Raw genomic sequence first — 14,435 nt, 5'->3', positions numbered from 1 at the left:
CAGAATAGTTATCCACTCTCATATATATTCACAGCTATTAGATGGCTAATGCTTGGGATGACTGCCTTTTCTTCATGGAGCCTCATTTTATCACTTTATCAGCTTTGATGGTATTAGCAAATTTGTAATAGTTTCTCCCTTCTCTGTTTCACAGTAGATCAAACATTAGCGTTAAATGGGCAGTTTATGACTTCTCCTTAAAATAGAATCCTAATTGTGTTTTAAACTACCTTCTCCTTGGGTGGTTTTTCAATAATAATTGGCAAAATATGGGAAGGTTTCTGTCCTTCAAGAAATAACAGTGTAAATCTGTCCTCTTCTGGCCTCATACTAAATTCCAAATTGAGCATCTGGCCTCTGATGACCTCCAGAGAGTCAATGAGAGCTTCGCCTTTGAATGACTGTGTATTTGAAAATCTCTATTCAATTTAATCAATATTTCTGAAAACTTACCATATACAAGACCCAGTAGTCTACTTGAACCTGTTCCCCATCCGTGTTCCTGTTTCCATTATTATTGGAATGGAAAATGGTTTAATTTATGATAACCAGGTCTTCAGATAGCATTCTGATTTTTCATTTCATTTTCATATCCTTTAGTCACCAAAGGAAAATTAGCTTGTCTATTATAGTGGTCTTCAAATGGTTTTTAGCAGTGCGAGATCTTTTCCCTACGATCATACTTGGAACCAACCTGTGTAAAACAGAGGATAGTGGTTGTAGTCAAGGTAGGGGCACTTCCTTGGCATTCTCTTACTTAAAGCTCCTGCTTCTCTTCTTTGTAGAGTGCAGGGAAAGAGCTGAGGGAAAAAGATTGAACTAAGTGGACTAAAATCCCTGCTCTGTAAGATGCGATGTGAATGTGGCAAGGTGCTCAAGAGTTCTGTGCCTTGGTTTGCTTATTTTAAAGATAGAAACAGTAATGTCTACTGCCTGGAGTGATTATGAGCCTCAATTAAAAATTTTGGCCTGGTGGTTTTATTTGGCCTCCAAGCAGGACCAAGTTTCCTGGGGAAGTGCAAGGGTAGCCATTTCAATTGCTCTCAACCCAAGCCAAGGTACACAGGTGACAAAGAGTTTCTGACTGAGGCTCCTTCAAGGCAGCTACACTGATGGGTAAAACAGACAGAAAACTTGGATCTGCAGTTGCAAGATTTATTATCTATACTGACTTATTCCTGTCAGTGAGAAAAACCACAGGGCCTCAGTATACCAGATGTTTCTCCATAAAGTCTTACCAACTACTCTACTTTCTTCTAAGTGTATTAATAATTTACTCAATTTCTAATAACTAAATTTTATGCCTTTTCCCTCCTCCTGTAGTTGAGTTCTCCTCCACATTCTCCCATTGATTAGCACTGCCCCACTCAAAGGAAATGATTGCAAATATGCTTTGAAATGATCAAGAACCGTGCATGTTAGTTACATGTATTATGTTTCTTATAGAAGTTCCCAGAAATCCTACATGCCACATCCTCTGACATTCATCATCAGCTTAGACCAGCTTTAGTTTTCTTGTGTCCTCTTTCAAACATAACTCATCCATACCTCATCCAATTGTCGATTGCCCTTGAAATGTGCATCTGAGATGGACCTCTGGTTGGTGTCTCTGCAAGGAGAACTTGGCTTTCGTTGCTCTCTCCTTTTATTCCCCACCAGCTACTTTTGTTTTCCCAGAGTAGAGCCAGAATTCCACACCAGTAATGCTGCTGCCTAGTAATCTTTTCATTAACAGGCCATCCACCACTTGGAATCGTCAATTACTGTTGGCAGAGAACCCACAGCCCATCTGTCTCCAACCATGAGGGTGGTGGTCAAACCAGGCCTGGAATTCATTTTAGAGGCATGGCCCCTCCCCTTCAGTCCTCACCGGGTGGGTCGTGGGGTCTGCATTGTTTTGTGAATGGGAATAGAGGCCAAGGTCCTGGCTGGGTTTGTTTCTATAGGCTGCCCAGGCGTGGTAGCACCTGTGAAGAGAGTGTTGCCAGCTGGTGGCCAGAGTCTCCCTTCAGACTGGGGCCCTCAGGCTCTGCAGCTAGGAGGAGACACAGCCGGGAGGGGTTGGTGAAGGGAGACACATGTGGCAGACAGCTCATTCCTCTGGCCTGACACTTCCACCCCCACAGCTTCAGAGGCGTTTGCCAACAACCCCACCCTTCTCTGGAAAGGATGAGTTATTGACTGTGAAGGAAACACAAATAATGGAAGTTATTTCCGTGCAAAGACGACATGAGACAAAGTCTCCTTTTAGATAGTAAGTCTTATCAACAACCACTTCTCTGTGTGCCTCCAAAGTGTCTATCCATTAGGGCCAAAGGAAGAGCTTCGGATTCTCCCTCAGAAGGGAGAGCAGTTTAATAAATCAGCAAGTGGATGGAGCATCGAAATTCAATAATTGTGAAGTGCAGATAAATCACTGCTGTCAGTGATGACTTAGGCTTTATTCATTCAAAATGGTTAAAATCAAGCAGCAATACTACTGCTATCCAGCATCCAGACACCACACGGCTCACTGCCCCAGCCACCGGGTTAGGGAGTCTTCCCAGAGTTGGAATTCATTCCTGGCTGTCTGTTGGGAAGTGAGGAAGGAGGAAGGAGGTTGAATTACAGCCTGAGAGATGATCCGTTCTAGTGGCAGAGAGATTGTAGAAGCTCAAAGTGAATAATTCATTGTCTTATTGGGCTTGTGTTAGTTTTTTTTTCCCCTGAAGTTGCTGATGCCCAGGAGATCAGGCTCTGGCATCTTACTGCAGCCGTACAACGGGGCTTTCTAACTAATGGTACATGAACAATGCAGGGAGTTTTGTAGATTCCAGTTGAGCCAAACCTGGGAGGGTATTTTCATCTACTCCCCCAGAATCCAGAATCTTTCCCATAAACTCTGGGGCATTTCTGCCCACCTCCCATTCAACTCTAAATAAGTTTCATGTGAGATGCAATAAAGTGCAGCCCTTATATTTATAAACATGCCAACTTGCAAATGGTTGGATAGATATTTGAATTATTGATTGTTAAATATTTAAGCTGAATTCCTCATCCATCAGTTCTTGTGAGAAGCCAGGGGACAGATTTACGATGCTGGAGTTTTTCTGGTTAGTTGGCAGTTGGCATCTCTATTAATTATTGCTCACACGGTAGTTTCTGCAGCGTTTATTGCAGGCACTCAAATCAGTGTCTCTTATATTTCTTTTAAAGAGGTTTTGTGCAACAAGAGCCCCTGAAATGAAAAGGAAACGTAACATGCCATCTCTGAATTACTGATACCATTCTGTAATGTTCTGGTGGGTCTGATTGTGTCTCTGATTATAGCATATTTGCAAAAGCAAGATTTTTTTAGAGGCAGACAGGTCTGAATTTCAGTTCCAGCTCTGTTGCTTTCTGATTTTGTGAACTTGAATGATTTACTTCATCCCTCTGAATCTCAGTTTTCTTAATATGAAAAACTGGATATATGTATATACATGAGTAAATGTAAACACACATGCATCCCCATATTGGTGTATCTGTATGTATAGATAGATAGACACATAAATTAGGTAGATAGATAAATGAGATAGATTAGATAGGGAAGTAAATAGATACAAAGACATATAGATAAATACATAGACGATAGGTAGAGGGATGGCGATTATGATAGATAGCATGTAGTTTAGTGCCTAGCAAATAATAATAATAGTCATAATTCTTAAACTCCATGAGGTGAGATATTTTCATGTTTTAGTCACCATTATATCTACATTTTCAAGAACAGTGCCTGACACAGAAAAGAAACTCAATAAATATTTGTCAAATTAATAAATGAGCATGTACCATGTGCCAGACCCTGGGTCTTATGCCAGTTAATCTTACGACAACCCTTAATGGCAGTTATCACCATTTTTTTCATATACAGCTGAGGCTCCAAGAGGTTAGGTGATTTTCCCAATGTCAGCCAGCCAGCAGGTGCTCAGCTGAATGTTAGTTTCTGTCCCCTCTCCTTCTGCTCCCACTAAAAGGTACAGTGAGTGCCGAGACCTGTCCCTCCTAAAGTTTATGGGCCCCATAGCTGTATGTATATATGTAGAAAAACAAGACCTGATGCAAGGACTCCCCCAGTCTCCCCAGTTATTTCCCATGACAAGGAGAAGTCTGAGGTTCATTTCTACTTTGAGATTCACAGAAGAAGGCTCAAAATTGAGCTAGGTACCCAAACCAGCAGAGGTCATTCAAGTAAAGAATAAGAAAAGGCAGATTATTTTAGTATAATAAAACACAGAAAATATGCTAGGAGGAGCTCAGTTGGGTCCAATCAGTAAATAAATACCTTTATTCCTATTTACTGCCCCCCAAGTAAGAAGGGGAAAGCTGAGGGGAAGGGATCGAGATTGCAATAATAAATAGAGGGTTAAGGTAGGTCTCACTGAGAAAGCAATCTGAGCAGAGTCATAGAAAGTGACCCAAGCAAATATTTAGGGAAAAGTTTTCTGGACAGAGAGAAAGACCAGAGTAAAGGTCCTACTGTGCAAACATGCATGGGTAGTTTGAGGGACAATAAAGGCAGGAGAGGAAGTGCAGGGAGTATAGTAGAGAGAAGTTACAGGGAAGTATTGTATCCCTGGTGACTGGCACATAGTTATTGTTCAGTAAATATTTACTAAGCAAATTTATCCTGCATAACTGTGATGGTTTGAAGCTGTATGTACCCCAGAAAAGGTCAAGTTCTTTTAATGGTAGATCTTCTGTGGGTGGGACCTTTTGATTAGGTTGTTTCTGCTGATGCATAGCCCAAGCAGGTCTTAATTCTCTTACTGGAATAAGAGGATAATAGAAAAAGAGAAAATACAGAGAAAAGGCCCCAAAGAAGCTAGGACAGACAGAAGCTAAAAGAGAGGACACACAGAAAACAGAGAGGAACCCAGTGACGCTAGAAGCTGGAAGCAATGAAACCCAGGAGAGAAGGGAGAGACCAGTAGATGTTACCAAGAGCCTGACCACGTGACAGAGTAGCTGAGGATTGCCGGTAGCTGGTCTTTGGGGAAGAGGTATAGTCCTGTTTTTTCCTTAATCTGGATATTTTCATGGCTTGAGAATTGTAAACTTGTAAACTAATAAATCCCCATTGTGAAAATCCAGGCCATTTCCAGTATGCTGTATTTTGTCAGCGTTAGCAAACAAAATCAATGACCCATTATAACTTTAGACAGACATCTTCAAGTAAACTGCCTCTCAGTGAATGGAAAAGCATAGGCTTACTGGGTGACCTTGGGCAAGCCTCTTCTCTTTGACTTTTATAAAACAAGAAGTTGTGCCAACCTTCCTTTTCCTACTGTAAAGTGCCACCACAATAAGAAAAGAGAGATAATAATGCAGGTCATTGAAATTTTCATGGCAAAGCCAAATATGAGCATGCTTAAAAGGGAGAAGAAGTAAGAGTTGTGGCACTGCCCACAAAGAAGTTCAGGCCCAACATTAGACAATTTGGATCTCTTTACCAATGAGCGTATCCTCTCTGAGCCTCAATTCCTTCATCTGTGGAAAAGGAGTCTTAATTACCATCCTGTTTACCTTCAGAATTGGTGTGAGGTTCTGATGAGACACTGCATGTTCCATGTTCAAGGTCTATAAGTCACAGAGCATTATATAGGGTCACTATTATTATCCCTCTGGTCTGCTTGTGCTCTTCCCAATCTCTGTGGCCTTGCTCATTGTGCAAAAGGTCACTGGCACTTTGTCAAGCCACAGAAGGCCTGCTGGTTGTAGATTATGCTGCCAGCAGGTCTACACGAGTCCAGATGTGAGTCTTCAGTGCAGGGAGTACTGCCTAGCAGTTAACAGTCTGGGCTTTTAGGATCAGAGAGAGCTGGGAAATCTTGGGCAAGTCACTTCTCTGAGTTGCTTGGTGATTCCCTTACTCTGAGAACTTCCCTCCCTCCCCTTTATGTGGATGAAATCATATTTCTCCCATGTAACTGAGACTCCTCAGCCATAGCTGATTGGACCAGAGGTGAGTGACCCAAGTTGGCCCTGTAAGATTGTCTTCTTATAGAAAATATACTTGAAAAATGGAGCCTGGAGAGGGGCTAATAACTGCCATTGGAAGAACTCTAGGACTGAGAGCCTCCAACTCCTGAGGTTGGAATCCTGGAGTTGTCATATTTCTCCTCCTGCCTGAGCCCTGGTTGTTCAACTGTTCTTTGGATTTCAGGAGATACCAACAAATCCTTAAAAAAAAATTCCTTTTTAAAAAGTATTTGACTTCCGGAGAAGATGGCGGCTTAGTAAGACGCGCGGGTCTTAGTTCCTCCTCCAGAACAGCAACTAAAGAAACAGAAACAATATGAAACAGCTCCTGGAGCCACGACAGAGACCAAAAAGACAGCGTACCCCATTCTGGAACGGCTGAACGGGCAGGGAGAATCCGCTGCGGTGAGATACCTGAGGGGCGCGCGTTTTCTCGGCCGGGACGGCTGGCAACTGGGGTCCCCTCCACGCACGTGGCTCCCCGGTCCGACTGGGAACGTTGGATAGCGGGGCCCTCCCACCACGCTTGGCGTCTCGGGCCAGCTGGACAATTTGGACCGGTATTCCCCCAAGCCGCGGCGGCTGGCGACCCCTCCTCCACGCGCGGTTTCCTGGGCCGACTGCGAGATTCGGATTGGCAAGTTAAAGGAGCCACAGCACCTTTTACTGGTGGGACCCGCAGACTGACGAGCGCCACGAGCGCCACCTACTGGGCAGGAAAAGAAAAACAGAGCCCAGAGATTTCACAGAAAAACCTTTCAACCAGCCGGGTCCCACACCCAGGGAAATCTGATCAAATGCCCAGACACCAGCAGAAAATAATGGATGACGCTCAGAAAATTGAAGATATGGCCCAGTCAAAGGAACAAACCAATAGTTCAAATGAGATACAGGAGCTGAGACAACTAATGCTGAATATACGAACAGAAATGGAAAAACTCTTCAAAAACCAAATCAATAAATTGAGGGAGGACATGAAGAAGACATGGGCTGAACAAAAAGAAGAAATAGAAAATCTGAAAAAACAAATCACAGAACTTATGGGAGTAAAGGACAAAGAAGAAAAAATGGAAAAAACAATGGATACCTACAATGGTAGATCTAAAGAGACAGAAGCTACAATTAGTGAACTGGAGGATGGAACATCTGAATTCCAAAAAGAAACAGAAACTATAGGGAAAAGAATGGAAAAACTTGAGCAGGGGATCAGAGAACTGAATGACAATATGAAGCGCACAAATATACGTGTTGTGGGTGTCCCAGAAGGAGAAGAGAAGGGAAAAGGAGGAGAAAAACTAATGGAAGAAATTATCACTGAAAATTTCCCAACTTTTATGAAAGACCTAAATTTACAGATCCAAGAAGTGCAGCGCGCCACAAAGAGAATAGACCCAAATAGGCATTCTCCAAGACACTTACTAGTTAGAATGTCAGAGGTCAAAGAGAAAGAAAGGATCTTGAAAGCAGCAAGAGAAAAACAATCTGTCACATACAAGGGAAACCCAATAAGACTATGTGTAGATTTCTCAGCAGAAACCATGGAAGCTAGAAGACAGTGGGATGATATATTTAAATTACTAAAAGAGAAAAACTGCCAACCAAGACTTCTATATCCAGCAAAATTGTCCTTCAAAAATGAAGGAGAAATTAAAACATTTATAGACAAAAAGTCACTGAGAGAATTTGTGACCAAGAGACCAGCTCTGCAAGAAATACTAAAGGGAGCACTAGAGTCAGATACAAAAAGACAGAAGAGAGAGGTATGGAGTAAAGTGTAGAAAGAAGGAAAATCAGATATGATATATATAATACAAAAGCCAAAATGGTAGAGGAAAATATTATCCAAACAGTAATAACACTAAAAGTTAATGGACTGAATTTCCCAATCAAAAGACATAGACTGGCAGAATGGATTACGACCCAGCAATACCACTGCTAGGTATCTACTCAAAGGACTTAAGGGCAAAGACACAAACAGACATTTGCACACCAATGTTTACAGCAGCATTATTTACAATTGCAAAGAGATGGAAATAGCCAAAATGTCCATCAACAGACGAGTGGCTAAACAAACTGTGGTATATGCATATGATGGAATATTATGCAGCTTTAAGACAGACTAAACTTATGAAGCATGTAATAACATGGATGGACCTAGAGAACATTATGCTGAGTGAGTCAAGCCAAAAACTAAAGGACAAATACTGTATGGTCCCACTGATGTGAACCGACATTCGAGAATCAGCTTGGAATATATCATTGGTAACAGAGACCAGCAGGAGTTAGAAACAGGGTAAGATAATGGGTAATTGGAGCTGAAGGGATACAGACTGTGCAACAGGACTAGATACAAAAACTCAAAAATGGACAGCACAATAATACCTAAGTGTAATGTAACTATGTTGGAACACTGAATGAAGCTGCACCTGAAATATAGTTTTTTGTTTGTTTGTTTGTTTGTATCTTTTGTTTTTTTTCTTTTTCCTTTTTATATATATATATTTTTTATTAGTATTATTATTTTAATTCTCTTCTCTATATTAACATTCTATATCTTTTTCTGCTGTTTTGCTAGTTCTTTTCCTAAATCGATGCAAATGTACTAAGAAATGATGATCATACATCTATGTGATGATACTAAGAATTACTGAGTGCATGTGTAGAATGGAATGAGTTCTAAATGAGGTGTTAATTTCTTTTCTTTTTTTTGATTAATAAAAAAAAATTAAGCCTAAGAGTCACCCCCAAGAGAACCTCTTATGTTGCTCAGATGTGGCCTCTCTCTCCAGCCAACACAACAAGCAAACTCACTGCCCTCTCCCTGTCTATGTGGGACATGACTCCCAGGGGTGTGGACCCTCCTGGCAATGTGGGACAGAAATCCTGGAATGAGCTGAGACTCAGCATCAAGGGATTGAAAACACATTCTTGACCAAAAGGGGGAAGAGTGAAATGAGACAAATTAAGTGTCAATGACTGAGAGATTCCAAACAGAGTCGAGAGGTTATCCTGGAGGTTATTCTTACACATTATATAGATATCACCTTGTTATTCAAGATGTAGTGGAGAGGCTGGAGAGAACTGCCTGAAAATGTAGAGCTGTGTTCCATTGGCCATGATTCTTGAAGATGATTGTATAATGATATAGCTCTCACAATGTGACTGTGTGATTGTGAAAACCTTGTGTCTCATGCTCCTTTTATCTACCTTATCAACAGACAAGTGAAACATATGGAATAAAGATAAATAATAGGGGGAACAACAACAAAAAAAAAGTATTAGAAGCCAGTTTCAAGTGGGCTTCTCTTTCTTGCAGTCTAAAGTGCTAACCAGCACCTTATGTAGCCATGCGCTCCTTCCGTGGGATTTCTTATAACTGTATTCAGAATTTCAGTTCAAAGAGCCTCTCTGACTTCTCCAAATCACTTTGAAATGTAGAGCAGTGTTTTCCAAATTGTGTTCCAGAGAACACTAGTTCTTTGGAAAAGGGTTCCTGGTAATTATCAGCTTAAGAATCATAAATTAAAGAAATTATGATAAGAGGCCCCATTTCTCAAGGGCTTCCTATATGCCAGACACTGTTCTAAGTGCTTTACATATATTAACTTGTTTAATCCTCACAACAACGCTCTGTTGTATGCAGTGTTTATTAGTTTCATTTTATAGATGAAATAACTAAGGCACCAAGAGTTTAAGGAACTTGCTCAACTTGTTTGCAGAGATAAGCAGTAGAGCTGAGTTTTGAAGCCCTGTATCTGGGTCTAAAGCAACACTACTCAATAGAACTTTTTGCAAATAAGGAAATATGCTGTACCTGTCCAAAATGATAGGCATGATGTTAACCACATGTAGCCCCTGAATACTTGAAAATGTACTAGTGACACTGAGGTACTGAATTTTTTTTGCATGTAAATACAATGAATTTGAATTTAAACACCCACATGTGGCTAGTGGTAACCATATTGGACAGTGCAGGTCTAGACTTTGTGCTTATAACCACCACATCACCGGAAAGGTAAATAGACTTCTTTCCTGCAGGACTTCTCAGTGCCTTTATGCATTAATAGATATTATGAATCTCAAAGAGTGAAGTGGAGCACACCCCAAAGGCACATAATCACAGAAAAGCTTTTTCTGCAAAAAGAATTCTACAGAATACAGTGGCCACGGGGATATGTCAAACATCATAGGCTCCTCTGGAGAAGACAGATGACCTCTGCCCCCATAGGGTCATGTCCAGTACATTGATACCCAGCAGTGTGATAGAAGGACTCTGGGAGGTTGCTGGGCCCCAGATACATTCATGAAATTTCTACCATGAGATTCTTCCCCACCCCAACGCCTACTTCCCAAGCATAAAAACAAACACATTTCCTACTAAAGATACAGAAGTGATAAAAGATAAGCCTCCTCATATAAATGCATCATATTTTAACCCAGAATGGATTTTTCATTTAAATTAACATAGACACTTACTTTACAAATAACAAAGCACTTTCCCGTCAGCGCTCTTCAAAGCATGGTTCCCAGACCAGCAGCATCAGCATTACCTGAGAACCAGTTAGAAATGCAAATTCTCCAGACCGTTTCAGACCCACTGAATAAGAAACCCTGGGGGTATGGCCCAGCACTCCAGGTTTTAACAAGCTCTTCATGTAAATCTGATGCACGTTAAAATTTGAAACCACCTACGTATATAATCTAATTTAATCTTTAGAGCTAAGAAAAGAGAAGCCCAAGGAGTTTAAATAATGTGGCCAAGATTACACAGCTGGAAAATTACTGACTAGAACACAAACCCAGCTCTCAACCAGCAGATTTGAACCTGCCCAAATGTCTTCCAGATTTCCTGGGTAGGTCCCCTGTTGCTGGCTGCTGTCAGGCTTCTTCTTTCTCCTTATCCAGAACTCAGAGTGGGAAAGTGGCGTCGGTGCAGAAGATCAAGAATGTGCTCCCCCCTGAACACCTTCTTTTCTTATCCTTTCCTCAACTTCACCTGCTCTTCCTAGCTCTTTTAACGAGTATATGGTAATCAGCATTTTCCATCTTGCCTTTCCCCCCTGCTTAAGGCTTTACAACTGCTCTTTCATGTTGGAGAGTCAAAATTTAATAAGCATAAAGGGCGTAGGTGGGGAATGGGATGCCATGTTGAGTAATGCTGAATTAAACAATGTTAAATAGGCTTCTTTATAGCAAGCAGGTCTTTTGGGGGGTCTTTAATATGCAAATACATGAAGCTCCAAAAGAAGAGTATAGAATTCTGCATTCACTAATTCAGAGGACTGCGGAAACTTTTTATTCAGGTGACATCTCCGGAGACGAGTGTTCTGCAGGGAGTTGGCCCTTTCCCATGGAAAGCCCAGCATGAGCCCTCTGGGGGTGCAGGACAGGTGGGTTTGAGGGTCGTGGGAAAAGGATGGAAAACGTGCAGAACACAAAATTCCAATTCCACCGCTGTTTGCTGCCTCGAGCTCATCCCCTCCAGATGTAGCCGAGATCTTTCTAAAGTATCAAGTCAATTAGTGCCAAGTAGGAAAGAGTAATGCTGGGAAAACACTGGTACTCAGGGGTGAGACCCAACAGTGAGTGCCCCTTACCTAGTGCCCAGTAAGGCTGTGGGTCCCCTGCTGGGCCTCTGTGAACACTTCAGTTGCGAGGTGGGGTGGAAGGTCAGTCACGGAAAGTGCGTGGGTCTTCTGAGGACTCAGGGAAAGAGAATTCTGCCACTTATAGAATTATTTTAATATTTAACAATCTGGTACAAGTTGGCTAAACATCAACCCTGAATTCAGGAGCAGGCTCCAGGATATCTGTGTCCCATTGCAAGGTTGTATATCCAAAATTTGAGAAACACGACAAAATACAAAACATTTTTTTCCGACAGGAAATAAACTGCATACATTATTAAACACCAGTCGTGTTTCTCTTGGTCTGTAACAACATAGATACTTCAGTTTCTTGTTAAGATAAGTTCTCACCTATTTTAGGTACCTAAAATAGGTAGAGTGGTATCTCTACTCGGTGGGCTTAAAAGCCACATATTTCTACCTGAGTGCTCACACAACCCAGGCAGAAGCTTCTGGCTTGGTTGGTAACCATGACAGAACAAAGAATACTTAAATGAGACCTCAAAGACATTGGTACTGGTTCTAGTTCTGCCAATTACTAGCTGTATAACCTTGGGAAACTTCTGCATGTCACTGTGCCTACATTTCCTCATTTGAAAAATAGGGATAATTATGAGAAAATATGTGTGAAGGCACTTGGTGCAATGCTTGGTACATAACATGCATTCAATAAATGTTGCAAGAACTAATAAATCATTACTGAAGCCTGCAAAACTAAGAAAGTCAACTAACTAAGAACCACACAGAACACACACACCTACCAATACCTTCTGGGCCATTAGCCTCATTTGAGGTGTATTTTATTGGTTTGGATCTGGGTCTGGTGAGTAATCTGATTAACCACCTTCCCAGTGCTGCACACTTGCCTTCAGTTAAGGAAACACAGTACTCGCAGATGGACGTGCTAACCTGAATGGTAAAATCTGGGTGGGAAGAAAGCACAGGTAAACCCTCTTTCAAGGAATCATCAGACTGCAGCGGTGCAGGAAGTTACCACAGCTCTGGGAATGAAGGGAGTTGTGTGTCTTCACCTTTTGTGGACTGCAGTTGTGGTTATCGTCAGTGACTCATTGACAATCAAAAATAGCTGCCTCAGAACCACTGTCACTTTTCTGTTCTTGCCTGATGATATGTTGCACCTTATCAGAAATCCTAGTCGCAGCCTAGAAATATGTCAGCTTCAAACTCTGCTATCTGGAAGTCTCACTGGCTTTCTGGCCCTTCTCAGATTCATGGACTATTTATCAAGAAGGATGTTTAGAGAGGGATGTTCCTTATTTAAAGCCACACAGTGTATTAGTAGCATATATCAGTTAACTTTTGCTAAGTAACAGACCACCCCAAAAATTAATGGCTGGGAGCAATTACTGTCTATTTAGATCATCATTCTGTGGGTCAGGACTTGTGGCTGGGCTCACATGTGCATGTGCAGCAGTCACCTGCTGGGTCAGCTGGAGGCTGGCTGGCATATGACGGCCTCAGTTGGGATGACTCATCTCTGCTCCACGTGGTCTCTCATCCTCCAGCAGGCTAGCATAGGCCCATTCACAAGGCAGCGGGGAGGATTCAGTGAGAGATAGTGGAAGTTCTCAAGGTCTCTTAGATCTAGGTTCAGAACTGGCACAACACCACCACTTCTGCTGCATCCTTTTGGTCAAGCAAGTGACACGACCATCCCAGATTCAAGTGATGGGGAAATGGATTCCATCTATTGATGGAAAGAACATAAAGTCACATTGCAAATGGGCAAATACAGGGGAGGGAAATCATTGGGGTGTTGTTGCAAATTACCTACCCGAAAGCATATCCGAGGAATTGTCCTCAAATTTCCTGATTCTGAGGTATACAGGCATCTGTCGTTTTACCCAATTAGTGTAAATTTCCTCTACTTCTGTTAATTACACTAAGATTTTACTTTGAAGCCTGTCTCCATAGAGCATTTGATCAAGAAACTCCACCCATCTTGGCCAACAGGTGTGCATGCAACCCTGGCTTGCTCCATCCAGATACTCTGCCTAGAATTTGAACCTTGAGTGAAAGGACCCAACGGAACGACATTGGGATTGCAGGAAGTTTCTCCATTTGTTCCTGCTACCTAACTTCCCCAATGCACCCTGGCCCCTTCCTTTCTTAAGCCTGGATGTTAACTCTACTTCAATTCTGGGCATTACCTCCTGTAGTGGATGCCATGGTATACTGCCCAGATCCCCGCTTCAGGACTGAGTTGTCCATTCTTTCAGCTGCTGGAAGTATTGCCTGTTGATGGCCACATATGAGACCAATACTAAGAATTGCCCTTTGGTCAAGAAAGCTACCTTGCCCAAGGTTATGCCCTCTCTGGGAGCAGCCTTCATCCAATGACTGTTTGATGCAAGGGTTCAAAGACCTGTCCCCCTTGCCTTAATTTAGGACATCTCTGAAAGGCCAACCCTGGGGGATAGGCTGAGGCTTTTGCTGTACCTGTCTCATAGTTCCTCTCCCTCCACCCTATCCTAGTTCCTTCACCGCCTCTTGGGTTTTCTTGCCAATAGAATGCTCCAATAAATGTCCTGCTGAAAATCTCCATTTGAGAGAACGTTTCCTGGGAACTCAATTGAAGATATTCCATATCACTTTAATAAATTCCATTTTTGCCTGGGTAAGTCAGAGTCATCAGTTTTTGCTCCTTACAAACAAAATTTGCTGAGAGATATTTCAGATCAGGATACTTTTCATTACACCATTTTCTAATTCTTGTCTACTATTTATTGAATGCCTTATTTTGACTCCTGCCATGTTGGTCAAACTTCATTTTATAATTGAGATAAC

The sequence above is a fragment of the Tamandua tetradactyla genome, chromosome 2 (genome assembly GCF_023851605.1).
Source record: "Tamandua tetradactyla isolate mTamTet1 chromosome 2, mTamTet1.pri, whole genome shotgun sequence".
NCBI classification, from domain to species: domain Eukaryota; kingdom Metazoa; phylum Chordata; class Mammalia; order Pilosa; family Myrmecophagidae; genus Tamandua; species Tamandua tetradactyla.
This window is presented reverse-complemented; position numbering follows the sequence as displayed.